Genomic DNA, 17,041 nt, shown 5'->3' with positions numbered 1-17,041 from the left:
GACAAACAGTGACCACGTATGCGTTAAAATCCTCTTACACTCAAGCTGTATATGTTATGATTTTTTCTTGCAATTGACAGGGGGAGCCCACACAGTTTCTCTGTGATACTCATGTACTAGAAGTTGGTAAATATAAGTATGTCCAGGTTTCTATCAACCCTTGGAGACCTTTGGAGATACTGCTGGCCACTTCTCCCAGCACAGGCTGGCCACCTGTGTTGGAATGAGTGTGCATTTTGGTCAGGATAAAAGCCCAAGCCTCATGCGATGTGGGGGAGGCAGAGCCTCTGAGGGGATGCCCGCTAAGGTTGAGCCTGCCACCTCACACTGCAATGATGCTTCTCGGAGCCGTTTTTCTGCTAGTCTCCCCAGGGTCCTTGTGCCACATTCTGTACGTGGGACTGTAGTGGGAGTAATGATTGTCTGGATTTTGTGCTTCAAATATTGTGCTTGCATGGAGTGTGCTTGTGGGATCCCACACGTGTGTGTGTGTTGAGGGCAGACGGTGTTCTGTGTATTTTTTGCTGTTGGGTTCATGTAAAAGCTTTCAACGGGCAGCTGTTTAACATTTCGGGCATGAAAGGGTTAACGTAAAGGTGCGGTTAACGGCAGGAATTTATGGTTGGCAGGCAGGCCGCTATAGTTGCTGCCCAGCAGGATGGCTTTTGCAGGGACTCAAAAAAAAAAAAAAAATGAAAAGGGGGGGAGAGAGAGAGTAATGATGCTGCACTTAACCTGTCTAACCTGTCTACTTCTCAAGAACTGAAGAACTGATAACCTGGGGGAGGGGGTGTATTTGTGTCCTCCTGCCTACAGGTCCATGGCGACTGCCTGCAAAGTTTGTGAAGCCCTGCCATGAGCTGGACAGACGAATGGAAAAATCTGATGCCTCACGGAGCTGACCGTGATTACCCCAAGCAGAATGAGATAGAGGAAGAGAAAAACGAATGACTGCAAAACATCACTTGGGGGCAACTGAAAAGTAACATCCTGAATATGTGTGCTTGTAAAGTAGCTATTATTGGAGGTTGTGATTTTGTGTATAAAAACACCTGTATTTACTAGCTAGCTGCTAATAAGAAACTGCACCTTGTATAGATTTGTCACTTGTAAAAGAGATGTTAGAGTATGGAAATTTGCAGTAGCTGCTAGAAAAATGCTAAGGCAAAAGCTAGAAAAATTTTAATACAATGGTAGTGTTATAAAGCAGGTGTTGGAAGAAATTTAAGAGGGGGGGAGAATTCCACTGGTAAGAAATTTCTTTGGCTAGTCCCTCACTGCCATCAGCATCTTCAACATGCTGCTGCACCCTGTAATAGTTACTCTGTGTGCCTTGCTGTAGTAGTGACTTGTTACTGGATGAAGCAGGTGAAACTGTGCATTGACAACAAGGTGCAAGGACTGAGGCTGACCAAATGCCTGCTACCACAATCAAGGGCAAGACTGGGTTGGCCTCTGTGTTTGCCACCAAGAAGAACCTTTAGCTCCGCTGTTGGCTGCAACCCAGCAGGCGTGGAGCGGTGGGGACACATGGCATGCCAGACCTTGATGTGAAGGATCAGAGAGCTATACAGCCTGTTACCAGAGAACCATACAGCAGAAAAAAGGGGCAGACCCAGCAGCCTGTAGTTGGCATATGTTGGAAATATAATCTAGCCCAGATCCCCTGCTCAAGTAGGGTCACCCAAACCATATATAAAAAACATAAAGGGGGAAGATGTGGAGACAGTGTTCTCACAGGAGAATGCATAATTGGTACATAAACTTTGAATAGTCCTGAAAGATACAGCAAGGCCATGAGAGGCCTGAAGAAGCTTAAGCAAGCAAGATAAGAGGCTGGAATTCACCAAGTTAATGAGAACTGTGGACTGTTGGCAAGCTTTCAAGGTTGAGTTCTCACACCTGTGTTTAACCAATTATATGTTAGTCACTAAGGGTCTTCAAAACATGTATCCAATCATAATATGCCAGGTCACTGTAAGTGCCTCAGCCAGGGCCTTGGCTCAACTAAGCAGACTGGGTTGCTGAGTTGCTAAGCAGACAATTCTACATTGAAGGCAATTCCTGATTTGTTTTAATGTTGACTCTATAAGACATGCAACACTGCAGAACCTTTTGTTGTTGGAACAGGGACATGGATGTGAAGAGTTTGATGGAATGTGTTGTATGAGTCTCTCTGATTATGCTAATTCGATGCACGCACAGCTGAGAACCCTGGCTCAGCTTACCCAGCAATAGTAAATGAGCAATATCCTAAGAATAACTAGATGGTTGTCTTCACGGGGCATTACAGGTTGAGTCAAACACTGCTGTTTAAAGTATTGCACTTATGTATCATTGTTAGGTTAATCATCGTAGCTATTAGACTTGCTTATAGTTGTGTGATAAAACAGGTGAACAGAATAACCCACAATGCCTTGCTTGCAAAAAGAAAAAGGGGGGAATTGTTGCAGAATGACTCTGAGAGCAGGACCATAGAGCCCTGGAGGACTGTGCAAGCAAGGCAGGGGGTGGCCCCCACAGGTAACCGGAAACCGGACATGGGAGGAGAATGTGGAGGAAGCTGTGTGGGGCTAACCAATACTGTTGTGCCAAGGAGGAGTGGCTGAATACCATTCCTATATATATGTGAACTGCGTCACAAATAAGGTAGAAGTTTGCTTATCACCCATATTGGGTTTGCCTGTCTGCTTCTCCTCACCGCTTACAATATCTGTAATTTTTCTGATAGCTGGCAAAGATTTAGAACAGCGTGACCTTCATGCAAAATCTATTGCAAGCAAAAAAGGACGGGCAGACAAGGAGTATCCAAAGCTAGCAGATGTTTGGGAGGCACTGTCTCTAAACTAACTGATAAGTAGAAGGATGGTGTGAAGTAATTCCCTCATGTTTAGTGGGGCCACTAAATTCTGTTGTCTCACCACAGACTTACAACGCAAACGTTCTTCAACCAAAGTTAAGCTAACAGTACTTAAACCCTATGTTTTCCAGGCACTAGCTTTCCTCATATCAAGCCCCCCAACACCCCCCCCCCTTTTCTTTTACCTTTACAAATACTTTTGCTATATGACTCCTTTTTGCTCAAGAGTTCTGGCCATTTTCAATTTGTGTCTTTAGCAAGCTTTGCAAACTCATACAGTTATATCCACATAGCAACACTTGTGATTTGCGAAAGCCAATACATTTATGTGTTTATCACACTTATCATTATTATTACTGGTGGTAGTAGTAGTAGTAGTTTTGTATCATGCCTTAGTTACTGGGCTGTTTTTATGTCAACCGCTGGGTTTTACATTCTTTCAGTTCTCCTCCCCATCCCTCCGGGACTGGGGGGGAGGGGGGGAAAGGGGGGAGTGAGCGAGTGGCTGCATGGTTCTGATTTACTGGCTGGTCTTAAACCACAACAGTTATACACTGGGGCCTCTTCAGCATGCGTCACCTCTTCTGGTGACATTCCAAAATCTTTGCCCTCTGGCCAGTCTATGATCACTTCCAAGATTAATGGATGACTGGGATTTCCTACTTGAGTTCATTTTGTGATCAGTGTGACCCATCAGTTGCATGATGTGTAGAGGAGACCTGTCCTTTGAACATCCAGCCCAGCATGTTCAAGCAGGGTGCCAGGAGGACCTGTGCTTCAGTACTATTTTCTTGTACTATTCTTGTACTATTTTCTTCCCTTTTTCAAAAGCTTTTTCTGCTATATCGCCCCACACAATGATGTCATCAATGTATTACAGGTGTTCTGGAGCTTCCCCCCCGTTCCAGTTGCAGTCTGGATCAGTCCATAGCAGATGGTAGGGCTGAGTTTCCAGACCTGGAGTAAACAATTCCAAGTGTACTGGACACCCCTCCAAGTGAAAACAAACTGTGGCCTGCACTCCCCTGCCAAAGGGATTGTGGCATACCACTTGGCTGCCTTTGACACAAGTTCATATTGAAGTTCTAACATGTCTGGTACAGCAGCATGACTTCATTCAAGCTACAATAGTCTACTGTTAGTCTCCACTCTCCATTGGACTTCCACACTGGCTCTTGAAGTGCTATCAGGTCCTGCTGATCACTCCTTGGCTATCCAGCGTACAGATCAGCTTATGGGTGGGAGTCAGGGAGTCTTGGTTGGTGCAATATTGCAGCCAGTGTGCTGTTATGGTAGTAGTCATCATCTGTTGTTCTACCTTCAGCAACCCCACAACAGAAAGGTGCTCTGACAGACAGCCCTTCTGGTCCTTGAAGTACTCTCTCCTGAGAGAGTCTATGCCAAGGATGCATGGAGACTCTATACCAGTCACAGTGGGGTGCTTTATCCACTCCTTCCCAGTCAGGCTGATTTCAGCCTCCAGTACAGCTGTTGGGATTCCCATCACTCTAGAAATACAAATGGGTTCTGCCCCTTTATAGCTTGATGGCATTAGGATACACTGTGCACTGGTGTCTACTAGAGCCGTATACACCTACTGGTCTGACGTGCCAGGCCATCTGATCCACACAGTCCAGTAAACCCAGATGTCCCTCTCCACCACCTGGATGGAAGTAGGGACCCTCTAGTACTGGTCATAGGATTCTCCATGTCCTTCTTGTAGAAATGGGTTAGAATGTCTTTCCATAGGATCAGGAGTAATATCAGCCCTTCCATTCTGGTTGGGAAATAGAAACTGGAGTAACAAGTCTGCTGGAAGAACCCCCATTTGTGGGTGGTTTCCCATGCAGTTCATGTACCTGTTCCTCCAGATTTGAGGTAGGCTTTCCATCCCAGTTCCTCATGTCCCCTTCGTGGTCCTGCAGGTAAAACCACAGGGTACCCTGTGGTGTGTACCTCCTATATCCACCCTCTTGAGTGAGAGGATGCTTCCTGTTAATACCTGAGACATGGGTCCGTATAGGTGGGGAGTAGGATTTATCCTGTTATTGTTGCTGTAACATCTTGAACAGTTTTCACACTGGACAGTTTTCCACATCATGCTGCAAGTAAGGTGTTCCAAAATGCAACTTCGAGAACAACATTCTGACCATGGAATATTAAACCAATACAATGAATTCTTATTAAGACACATTTGTTTTAACATGATCCGGTCAGATCTGTTGTTATCTCAACCCTTTGTGCCCCATGTTGGATGTCTAAAAGGACTGTCATGGTTTAGCCCCAGCTGGCAACTAAGTGCCAGGCAGCTGCTCACTCATTCCCCCTCTGTTGTGGCTTATCCCAGCTGGTAACTCAGAACCACTAAGCAGCTCGCTCACTCCCCATCTTCTTCCCCCCCCTGCTCCCGGAGGGATGGGGAGGTGAATTGAAAGAATGTAAATCCCATGGGTTGAGATAAGAACAGTCCAATAACAAGGTACCATACAAAACCACTGCTACTACCACCAATAATAATAATGATAAGGGAAAAAACAAGGGGAGAGAATATAAAACTAAAAGAGGAAAAGGAAAACAATAAACACAAGTGATACACAATACAGTTGCTCACTACTTGCCGACCTATACCCAGCCCGACCTGAGCAGTGATCTGGGCCTTCCGTACTGTGGTATGGAATGAATACACCTTTGGCTACTATGGGTCAGGTGTCCTGTCTCTGCCTCGTCCCAGCTTCTTTGGGCCTCCTCACTGGCAGAGCATGAGAGACTGACAAGTTCTTGATCGGAGTGAGCATTACTTAGCGACAACTAAAAACATTGGTGTGTTATCAGCATTGTTCTCAGATTAAAGTTGAAAACACAGCACTGCACCAGCTACTGAAAAGGAGAAAAATAACTGTTACAGCTGAATCCAGGACATCCTCCCACATCAGGATGGGGAGGAGAATTGTAAAAGAGGTACATCCCATGCATTGAGATAAGAACAGTTAGAAACATCATAGAATGGTTAGTGTTGGAAAGGCCCTTAAAATTGTCTAGTTCCAACCTCCAACACATCCTACTAGACCAGGTTGCTCAAGGCACTGTCCAACATGGCCTTGAACACTACCAGGGATGGAACATTTAATAATTGAAATAAAGCACAATATAATAATAATAATATGATGGTAAAGGAAATAACAAAAAGAGAACAAGTCAGAGATAAAAAAAAAAAATAAAACCACAACAAAATCACAACAAAAAAAACCCAACAGCACACAACAAAAAACAAATAAAAAAGAAAAAACAGGTGATGCACAATGCAATTGCTCACCATACACTGACAGATACCCTGCCTGTCCCTGAACAGTGATCGGCCCCTTCCTGCTAACTCCCTGCGATTTATATACTGAGGATGACATTCTGTCCTTTTGACTACTTCGGGGCAGGTGTCCTGTCTGTGCTCCCTCCTGGTTTCTTGTGCCCCTCCTCCTTGGGAGAGCATGAGAGACTGAAAAGTCCTTGATCAGGGTAAGCGCTACTTAGCAACAACTAAAATATTGGTGTGTTATCAACATTATTCTCAAGACTAAAGCCACAACACAGCACTGTACCAGCTACTAGGAAGAAAATTAACTCTAACCCAGCCAAAACCAGGACAGCAGGTTATATTTTCTTCAGGCTTTGGGGACTCTCTTATTCTTTGTCATTTTGGGAAAAAAATACATAGTTAAAAATTACTGTTGTTCTGGAAATGCTCATGATGGCACTGCTTATGTAGTTTCATGTGGAGGCAGTGTTCTCACAGGAGAATGGATAATTGGTACATAAATTCTGAATAATCCTGAAAGATACAGCAAGGCCATGAGAGGCCCGAAGAAGCTTCAGAAAGCAAGATAAGAAGAAGCTGGAATTCACTGAGGTAATGAGAACTGTGGACTGTTGGCAAGCTTTCGAGGTCAAGTTCTCACACCTGTGCTTAGCCAATTATATGTTAGTCGCTAAGGGTCTTCAAGACATGTATCCAATCATAATATGCCAAATCACTGTAAGTGCATGTAAGAAATAGTATATAAGGAGTTAAGGCTTTGTAATAAATTTGGAAATCACTTGATCACATTGATCGTCTCTGCGTTGTTCGTGACTCCCGTGTCAACAGTTTCAGAGTGGACAAATAGCACCACCTCAAAGAGCCCCATCTCCAGATGGCTCTTCTCCATACAGCCCTGAGAAAACAAATCATCGTGTCAACAAAGTTATGTGAGCCAGGCTATACCTGCTTCAGCAGATAGAACCTAACTCTTTCTTAATTGGAGGAGACAGCCCTGATAATAAATACAGAGTGTTTATTGGGCCTCAGGTAGAGAACGTTTTTGTGTTGTCTGTAGCTTTTATTAATTTATTTTAATCTTGGAAAACTGTACAAACCCAAATTAGATCAAGTTTGTCACCAACCCTTGATAGCAGTTCTATAAAAGATGTAATCTGTGCTTAGGCAATATAATGACCAGCTTCTGTTTTTTTTTTAAAATGTAGCACTTATTAGTTTTTTTCTAGCATTTATCTTTAAAATAAATAAATAAATTACTCAGGGGAAGGAATTACTAATGCTCTGTAGATTTCTCATTCCTAGAAGTGGCTCCTAATTATATGTCTTAAGTACTTTTTGGCTATTATTTGCCCACTTAGTTTTCTTAGTTTCTCAATGTGAAACACTATATTTATTCTATTCATGGGTTATTAGACGAGAATATGACATAATTCCTTTAATGGCGTGCTAATTTCATTGATGCCCATGGTGAGGTTCTTTTCAGAGACTTGTGTAGTGATGCATTGGAGGACATTTAGGGTTTTGAGTAAACAGAAGCATCTCATTTAAGTTAGATTGTTGTCATGTTATGGGTATATGATGATTATATGCATAATTTTCTTCTAGTATGAAGTACAGCAATAGCTTCAGCTGATTTTAAAACATAAAAAAGAGGGGGCGGGTGTCAAGAGAAAACTGGTGTTATAATTGTCTGCTTTACCATACATATTCCTGAGTAATGTTTTGGGGATTTGCATTTTCTGTAAGGCCATGCAAAAAGATACTTATGTCATATATATGAACTACTGTTTTGTTGTGGTTTTTTTTTAAGCCAGGGGGAATGTCCAGTATATGTCTCTGTGATGCACTTCATGATCTATGTAATTATCAATTCAGTAGAGCCCTAGCATATTCTTTTCTTTGCAGCTGTGGCCGTGGGATGTTTTGTATTCATCTTCTGTTTGTTATGTTACGGGTCTTTCAGCTTGAGCCCTCAGACCGAACGCTCTGGAGAAAGATGTTGAAAAACTTTGAGGAAATCAATTTCTAATAGAACTAATAGCAGATCTAAAATACACTCCAAGTGAAAGTCTTTAGGGTATTATCTTAAAAATATTGAGATCTGCTGTATTTCAAAGCAACAGGAATGTATGTTTTTAATTATATCTTTAATTTGGGTACAAGGGCTCTGCAAGTAGAAAACAAAATACCCTGCAAATAAAAGGTATAACTAAAAGAAATAGCAGAGAGCTGTAGCTTAGTGAGTGATTCACATCTTGGATTTTTTACTCAAATTTGTATGTCTCATTATCTGAAAGGTAAACAGAACAAGAATCTTCAGAAGTAACTGTGTTCATACTTAAAGCTACTATTTTTAATAAGCAAATAAATAGTTTTTTGTTGTAAAATTTCTTGTGCTCTATTATTAAGATTACTGAAGTTACTACTACTTCATTATTGTGAATATGAATAGATTTTTCTCAGAAGTAGTTAAACTTCAGTAATAATAGCTTTTAAATACAAGCTATTCATAGCATAAAAATGACTGTTGCTATCTTTTTCTGATGTTAGGTTGAGAGCTTGTTCCAGAAATATCACAGTAGTCATAGCTCGAGGATCAAAGCTCTATCTCACAGCACCATCCAGAAGTTTGTCTCACGCATGTCAAATTCTCATACATTGTCATCATCTAGTACTTCTACATCTAGTTCAGAAAACTGGTTAGTATTTTTCTAAAAGAATTAAAAGCTTTATTCTGTAGGGGTTTATTTTGTTTTGAAGGTTTGGAATCACCTACATTCTTTTTGTTCAAAGCTGCTTTAATTTCAAGCCACAGTAGGTCTCTGTATTTGCAAACAATCAAGAGTCAAGCATGCATTAGTCACAGTCATGCCAAGTGCCCAAGGCTGGGCCTTTCAACCTCTAATTGTTTTCAGACCTAGTCTGAAAAGATGTCATGCATTTTGTGATGTTCCCTTTCATTTCAACAGTGTTGTTTGTACTCAGTGCTTCTAAAAATTTGATTGCTCACTTATTCAGACCAAGGTTTAGGTGAATGATTCATGAATAGCATATTGTTATTTGGAAGTGACTGTTCCAAACTTGGATGTAAATCTTTTTGACTGTTAAATCCTGTTCTGAATTTTGATATGCCATTTTTGCAATCACAAGTATTTATTTTTATAGTATGAAGGATGAAGGACAGATGTGCCCCATTTGTTTGTTAGGCATGCTGGATGAATAGAGCCTAACTGTGTGTGAAGATGGCTGCAGGAACAAATTACACCACCACTGCATGTCAATATGCATGTTGTCATCTTTGTCTCATTAAATTCTGGTGACTCTAAATATGCAAAAGTATTATAATTTACTCTGTGTGTTGTAGGGTTTTTTTTGTTTTGTTTTGTTTAAAAAGCTAAACAGAAACCTGCTCTTAAGTGATGACTCCTTTGAGAGTTTGGTATTGTTCAGGTACTATTGATATGCCTTATTTATCTGTTATTAAATGACAACTTGATTTGTGAATGCTTTGAGAAAGAAGTTAACTGCAGGTCTAGAGGTTTGAGCCTCTTACTGAGTATGAAGATCATGTACAATTAGAGGAAGTTAGGAACAGACATTTTACCCCTTTGACTTGTCATTAGAATGCATGGAAGTTATCTACTAGGATTGTATAGTGAATTATGGAATATTTTTTTAATATACTGCATTAAAGTATTTAAATAGTTTGCTTTAACAAATAAAAATCAATATCCCATGCTTTGATACCTTTGAAAAAGTATTGTGCATGCTTGAAGCACAAAAAGAACTTCGTTTCAATTTATAAATTTAAATTGCAGTGATAAACTGAAGTATTTCTGCATGCAAAAATATTTAAATGCACATATTTATCAGGCTTCTGCAAATGGTTCAATTCAGAAGTGTTTATATGAAACTGACATTCTTCAGTAGAAGTAAAAAAAACAACAAACCATCAAACTCATATCCTGTTTTTATGCACTATAAAACTGAAGTACATATTATCTTGTTGCTGTGTTCCAGGGGCAGAAGAATGCAGAAGAAACAGAGAGCCACTTATATGTCCTCTTTGTAGATCTAAATGGAGATCTCATTATTTCCATAGGTAAGGACTGAGTCTAACAAACTATCTGTTTCTGGATCCTTTGTTGATGTTCCTAAATATGCTGAAGTATTTACTTATCTAAATGTTTCATTTGTTAATCCATGTTATTTGTTGTTAATCTGTAGTCATGATTTTCCAAGCCCTGTGGATTCTTCTGTTCTCCATGTGGTTCACCAAGAAATTCAGCAGCAATCTACAGTTGTATCACAGAGAAGAACCCAAGATAGTAATTTTAACCTTACTTATTATGGAGTCCAGCAGATCACTTCTGCATGGCTATCTGAGCCATGGATTCAGGTAATTTTATTTTGTAAAAGAAGTTTCAAATGTAAAACCTGATCTTTTTAACTGTTTTTCTAGATTTGTCAACTCAACAGTTACAAAATTTAGTCTGAATCCCATCACTTTTATGGTTGATTCTTATTGGAAAGAATTATATTTAACTTGTATCAGAAGAAAATGTCTTGTTTTCACTGGAATTTTCAGTTTTGAGCATTATCTCAGGCCTTATATTAAAGGTCCATGTAATAAAATGTAGTTTTCTTAATTCTACTTTTGGTTGTGCAACTGTCACGTAAATACAAAGTTGGCATTTGTTGTTACCCAAGTGGGATTGCAGGAGACAAATAACCTAAATAGCCTCTAGAGTCCAGAGGTGGGTTCAACTGATATGGGATCACATACTGAGAGTGGGGCAATTTGTACTGGCTATATTTCTTCTGTAACTGTTGTCTGGTATAGACGGACCTTAGTTTAGAGGTTATTTATATCAGTAATCTCAACATGAGCTGGCAGTGTGCACTTGCAGCCCAGAAAACAATCGTATCCTGGGCTGCATCAAAAGGAACGTGAACAGCAGGTTGAGGGGGGGAATTGTCCCCCTCTACTCCACTCTGGTAAGACCCCACCTGGAGTACAACATCCATTTCTGGACATGTTGGAGCAAGTCCAGAGGAGGCTACAAAGATGATCAGATGGCTGGAATACTTCTCATATGAAGACAGTTTGAGAGAGTTGGACTTGTTCAGCCTGGAGAAGGCTCCAAGGAGATGTTAGAACAAACTTCCAGTACCTAAAGGGGGCCTACAAGAAAGCTGGGGAGGGACTTTTTACAGGGGCATGTAGTGACAGGACAAGGGGGAATGGCTTTAAACTGAAAGAGGGTAGATTTAGATTCGATATTAGGAAGAAATTTTTTACTGTGAGGGTTGTGAGACACTGGAACAGGTTCCCCAGAGAAGTTGTGGAGGTCCCATTCCTGGAAATGTTCAAGGCTAGGCTGGACGGGGCTTTGAGCAACCTGGTCTAGTGGAAGGCACCCCTGCCTGTGGAAGGGGGTTGGAACTGGATGAGATTTAAAGTCCCTTTCAACCCAAAACATTCTATAAATGAAATCTATACTGAATAATTAAAATTCAGAGTGAATGAAACCATCCATTTCAGAGTGAATGAAACCATCCATACAGTCATTACCCCACTTCTCTTAGCAGAATTTTTGGAGAACTGATTACTTGAAAATGAAACATCATAAACAATGTCACAGAATCTTTTTAAAGACACTACTTTCTGGCACATTTTTGCTGTCAGGCTTCTTAAGATGATCTTTCACCAGAAACATTTTCTTCCTCTTTTTGATTACTTACTGCTCTTAAGTACTTAAGTTGCAGTATTATTCAATTTGATTCCTGTAGTGTTGCTTTTCTTTTTGGCAGGTATTTGGAGTGGAGTTAGCTATCTGGCTGCTTGTTTTCTCAAAACTGGAATATAAAAGAGATGGCACTTCGACCTCTTTCCCATGACGTTAGTGGTGCTCTGTTACTGGCTAATGGTGAAAGCACTGGAGATTCTGCAAGTAGCAATGGAAACAACATGAGTACTGGAGCTTTGAGTGCAGTTTGTGGGTCATTTCAGATCAGTGTATCAAGAAATGTGGTAGAATCCTGCTGCAATGTCCAAGGTCTGTGCTGACCCTGTCTACAAAGTATATGTTGCTGCTTTAGTAAGTAGCTGTTTACTCATTGTATTCTAGTAATTTCCAACTTCATTTTTGAAAGGGGGGAGATATATGAAGTCAGGAATCCTAATAATTGCTGTCAAGCACCACTGACTTTTAACCATCATCTGAAAGTGGTTTGAACAAAATCATCAGCAAGAGTGAAATGGCATGACTCCACTGGTCAAATATAAGGAAATGCTGCAGTGCAAAGTGTTAACAGTACTTGTATGACCAGATTCTTTCTAATCTCAAAGAATATGTGACTAATTCTAATAGTGAATATATAGTAAGATTTTTGTTCTTTGAAAAATTCACTGATATTTTGTATGCAATTTACATAGAATTATTTACAACTCTTAAAAAAAATTAGTTAATTTGATTTCATGTGTATTGTTTTTTCCTTTCTCTTAGAAAAACTTAAGAGCCATGCTGGTATATACTTCTTGTCATACTTTAGCAGAGAGGACTAAACTACAGCAACTTCTCAAGCCAATTGTAGAAACAATATTAGTTAAATGTGCAGATGCTAACAGGTATGGTGTCTCATGAACTTCAAATGGATTTTGGATTGTTACTGAAATGTCTTGAAGCTTCACTTGTTGCTATTTTACATGGAACTAGGAGACCATTTATAGGTGGTGGTGAAATAAAATGTGTGGATCATATCTATAAATGTTTTTGTTAAAGTCTAATTGCTACCAACTGACTTCTGTCTTAAAAGATGTAGGGTTTGAAGGCACCTGATTATATTTTTTCCAGCACTTAAGGATCTTAAATGGTGCTTTGCTTGCATAAGGCCTTTTTCCCCCTTAAAACAAAGGAAGATATGTTGGGTGCAGTCATCAACAACCCCTTCCATCTCAGTTGATATTGCTTTAGTATAATTCTCATGACCCCTTTAAGCAATCAGTAACTACCAATTATCAAATTTTGTATCTTTATGTGTGTTTCCTACTTCAACAAAAGCTGTTGTACATGTATGTCATAAAGTGTAAACATAACACTGCTGCATTTTACTTCATAGCATAATGTTAGGAGATGGCTATTCTGAGTGAATGCATTTGGCAGTTCTGTCTTGAGTAGCCCTTGTCTTCCTCTCCCAAACTACCCCATCTGCTCTGCCAGACCAACCATTTCTTCAGCTGTACTGTAAACTAGATGCAAAAGTACATCAGATTGATTTGGGTTTTTTGCTCTTTCAGTTTAGTTCCTAAGCAGCATTGCTTCTGAAACTGCAACTAGAGATGCACTGGCAATAGTTTAACAATAGAAAATATAAAATTAAAGGTATGAGTGAAATAGAACTGTTTCTTATGGTGCTGGATTCCTGGATTTGGCCTGTTTGTACAAAAGGATGAGATCCTAATGTGTAGTTGAATTAATTTCTTTTAATAAGGAGATTATTGCCTGAAAGTCTTAATGAATATGAGAAATTGGAAACTTATTTCTATTTTTTTTTTTATTTATTAGTGATAGACATTACGCCTCTGGAAATATCCTTGCAAAAATTGTCACAACTCTACTGGTAGCTTACAGATAGAAGATTATAGAACCGTATATGAATAAAGTGTTGTGAAATAATTTTCCAAATGCAATTCCAAGTTAATGATTATTGAAATGTAATGATTGATTTTGTTGTTGTTATTGTTGAATGCATTTGCTAAAAGTTGCTTGGGGCATTTCTTTTCATTTCTCAGTCAAACGAGTCAACTTTCAGTCTCAACGCTATTGGAGATGTGTAAAGGCCAAGCAGGAGAGCTGGAAGTTGGGAGCGAAATACTTAAATTTGGTAATAATAACTCTACATATATAATTGAATTATAATTATAAGCAAATATACTGAAGTGTTTTAAATTTAATACAGATTTTATCCTGTATTTGCCAGCATAGCAAAGAGAACAGTGTTGCTCTCAGCAGTTTGGGTTGGGAGGGTGCTGTTAATTTGAATGCAAATTGTTTACCTCTGTATGATGTAGTTCTGTTCTTTATTTAGATTAGAATTTAGATTGTGAACATATCTAATCTTTACTTTATCAACTTTTTTTATAGGGTCTATTGGTATTGATGGTATTGATTATGTCTTAAACTGTATTCTTGTAACCCAAAATGAGTCTAGCAATTGGCAAGCTCTACTGGGGCGACTTTGTCTAGTAGACAGACTTCTGTTGGAATTTCCTGCTGAATTTTATCCCCACGTTTTCAGTGGAGGTGTTTTACAGGCTGATACTGTAGTAGACAGGTACTCACTTAAATTATGTGACTATTATTCTTTGCAGTTGAATGTGTTGCTAGTGATTTCTTCAAAAATTGGTTGTTTTCATTCCTGTAAACAAATAGTGCATATTTATATGTGAAAGCGCACCTGCTTTACAGAGTAAATGATTGCTTTTTTTTAACTTCTGAGCTGTGAAACAATTCTGAAGAACCAGTGCAGCAATAAGTCTCCTTTCTACTGCAGAACTGACAGCTAAATAGTTTAACTTGAAATGGCTTTCTCGACACTAGTTAACTAAAGCATATCAGTTTATAAGATGCTTTTTTTTTTTATTTTTTACTTTCAGGTATAAGAAACTTATCTGCCTCTTAAATTTTGTCTTGCAGTCAACTGACAATTCCCACTCAGTGGTTGGAAAACTATCACAGAGAGTATTTTTGGGTGCAGCAAGAATGGTGGCCAGAGTGCCCCATGTTTTTTTAAAGCTGTTAGAAATGATGAGTGTGACAAGCTCAATTCATCACACAAGGATACATAGACATCTGATGGCAATAGCAGATGAAATGGAAATTGCAGGCTCCATCCAGCTAGGCATGGAAAAAATGCACTCTGGGGAATGTCAACATGAAGAAGTTTTGCAACTACCTGTACCAGATAAGTCTCCAGAAGCTACAGAAAGTAATACTCCCAACAATACTGTCCGGATATAAAGGAAAAGGGAGAAAAGTTTAAGTGATGATAAACTGCGTGCTAGTCTAGAGGACGATTCTGAGATGCTGGCTGACCTTGCTATGGGACTTCCCATTTCATCAGTAACCAGTGAGCAACCAAAGCCAGTGTCCTGGGTTCAGCAGTAGCAGTCATTTTTCTCCTTTTTAGTAGTTGGTGCAGTTCTGTGGTTTTGACTTTCGGCCTGGGAACAGTGCTGATAACACTGATGTTTTTAGTTGCTGCTAAGTCATGTTTACCCTGACCAAGGACTTTGTGAGGCTCATGCTCTGCCAGGGAGGAGGGGAAGCCTGGAGGAAGCAGAGACAGGACAACTGACCCAAACTAGCCAAAGAGGTATTCCATACCACAGCACATCATGCCCAGTATATAAACTGGGGGCAGTTACCTGGAAGGGTTAGATCACTGCTGGGCTTGGGCTGTAGGAGAAGAGGAGTTTGGACTTGGTCAGAGTATGCTGAGTGACCTTAATTCTTTGGGGAATTAACTTTGAACCAGACTCTCAAAAAAAAAGATTCACAAAAGATAACATCACTGGCACATATGCGACCTGCGGTTTCACACAAAAAGGGTTCAGGCAGAACGATGATGGCTACAAGCTGCAGGGAGCAAGAAGAGGAAGATGAAGGGAGTAAAATAAGAGAAGAGTGGAGAAAAGTGCATTTAGATAACATCGCTGGCACATATGCGACCTGCGGTCTCACACAAAAAGGGTTCAGGCAGAACGATGATGGCTACAAGCTGCAGGGAGCAAGAAGAGGAAGATGAAGGGAGTAAAATAAGAGAAGGGTGGAGAAAAGTGCATTTAGATGGAATCAAGGAAGGGGAAAAGTTGCAATTAACACCTCACTTGTCATTTCCAGTGGTGGTTCAGCCCAATCTGCCTGGGATCCATCAGTCTTTCAATTAGGAACTGGTAAAGGAGGTTCGAAAAGCTGTGATGCAAAATGGGTTACAATCACCATTTACCCAAACATTATTGGAAAATGTTTTGGGTTGACCAGTCTCTTTCACCATGATAAGACAGGGGAAGGATGAACACTATATGCAATTTATGGATCGCTTGAGAGAAGCCATAGATAGGCAGTTCGATCATCCAGAAGCAAAAGAGTCTTTGTTACTAAAATTGGCTATTGAGAACGCGAATGTGGACTGTGGAAAGGTTTTGCTGTCCCTGCCAAAATCTACATCATTAATAGAGATGGTAGAGACTGCAGAACGCGTAGGCTCTTTGGAACAGCAACAGACAACTTTAGCCAGTGCATTTGCTACAGCCATGCAACCCCTAGGAACCACAAATATGTTATGCTTGCGACAAACTAGGTCACCTTAGCTTCCAGGGCCCGAAAGGCAAAGCAGACAAATCCAAGGGCCAATCAGATCAGGTCCCAGGATTGTGCCCCCGATGTCAAAAGGGTCGTCATTATGCCAACCAGTGTCGGTCCAAATATGATCGGGAGGGCAAACCCCTTGACCAGGGTTCAGGAAACCGGAAGCGCAGCGCGGGGCAGGGCCGCGCCATGACACAAATGCCCCTGAATGTGGTGAGTTGGCCCCAGTCATTAAACAGCAACCTTCAGGGAGCTTAGACCAACTCACCACAAAAACTTGTGGAAGTGCCTGAATGGATGTAGTGACGACTGAAGGAGTCACATTAATAGCACCTACTGTCCACATGGTAGCGCTTAATGCGCATGGACCTTTACACCACGGCCTTAGTGCCATGTTATGAGGATGTCCTAGTGTAATGATGCAGGGAATCTTTGTGCTGCCTGGCGTAACTGATGCAGACTATATGGGACAGATTAAGGCAATGGTATGGACTCCGA

General features: G+C 40.4%; 1 pseudogene; it reads left to right on the top strand.

Moving 5' to 3' along the window:
• LOC130607582 (mitogen-activated protein kinase kinase kinase 1-like) overlaps positions 1 to 16,756 on the top strand; it is a 52,692-nt pseudogene extending 35,936 nt beyond the window's left edge.
• Positions 16,757 to 17,041: the final 285 nt, after the last annotated feature.

This window comes from Pezoporus wallicus, unplaced genomic scaffold, assembly GCF_028554395.1.
Source record: "Pezoporus wallicus isolate ANWC-B61680 ecotype Strahan unplaced genomic scaffold, APGP_CSIRO_Pwel_v1 contig_4452, whole genome shotgun sequence".
Classification (NCBI taxonomy): Eukaryota; Metazoa; Chordata; class Aves; order Psittaciformes; family Psittacidae; genus Pezoporus; species Pezoporus wallicus.
Note: the sequence above shows the minus strand (reverse complement) of the source record. Positions and strands in the feature narration are given on the sequence as shown.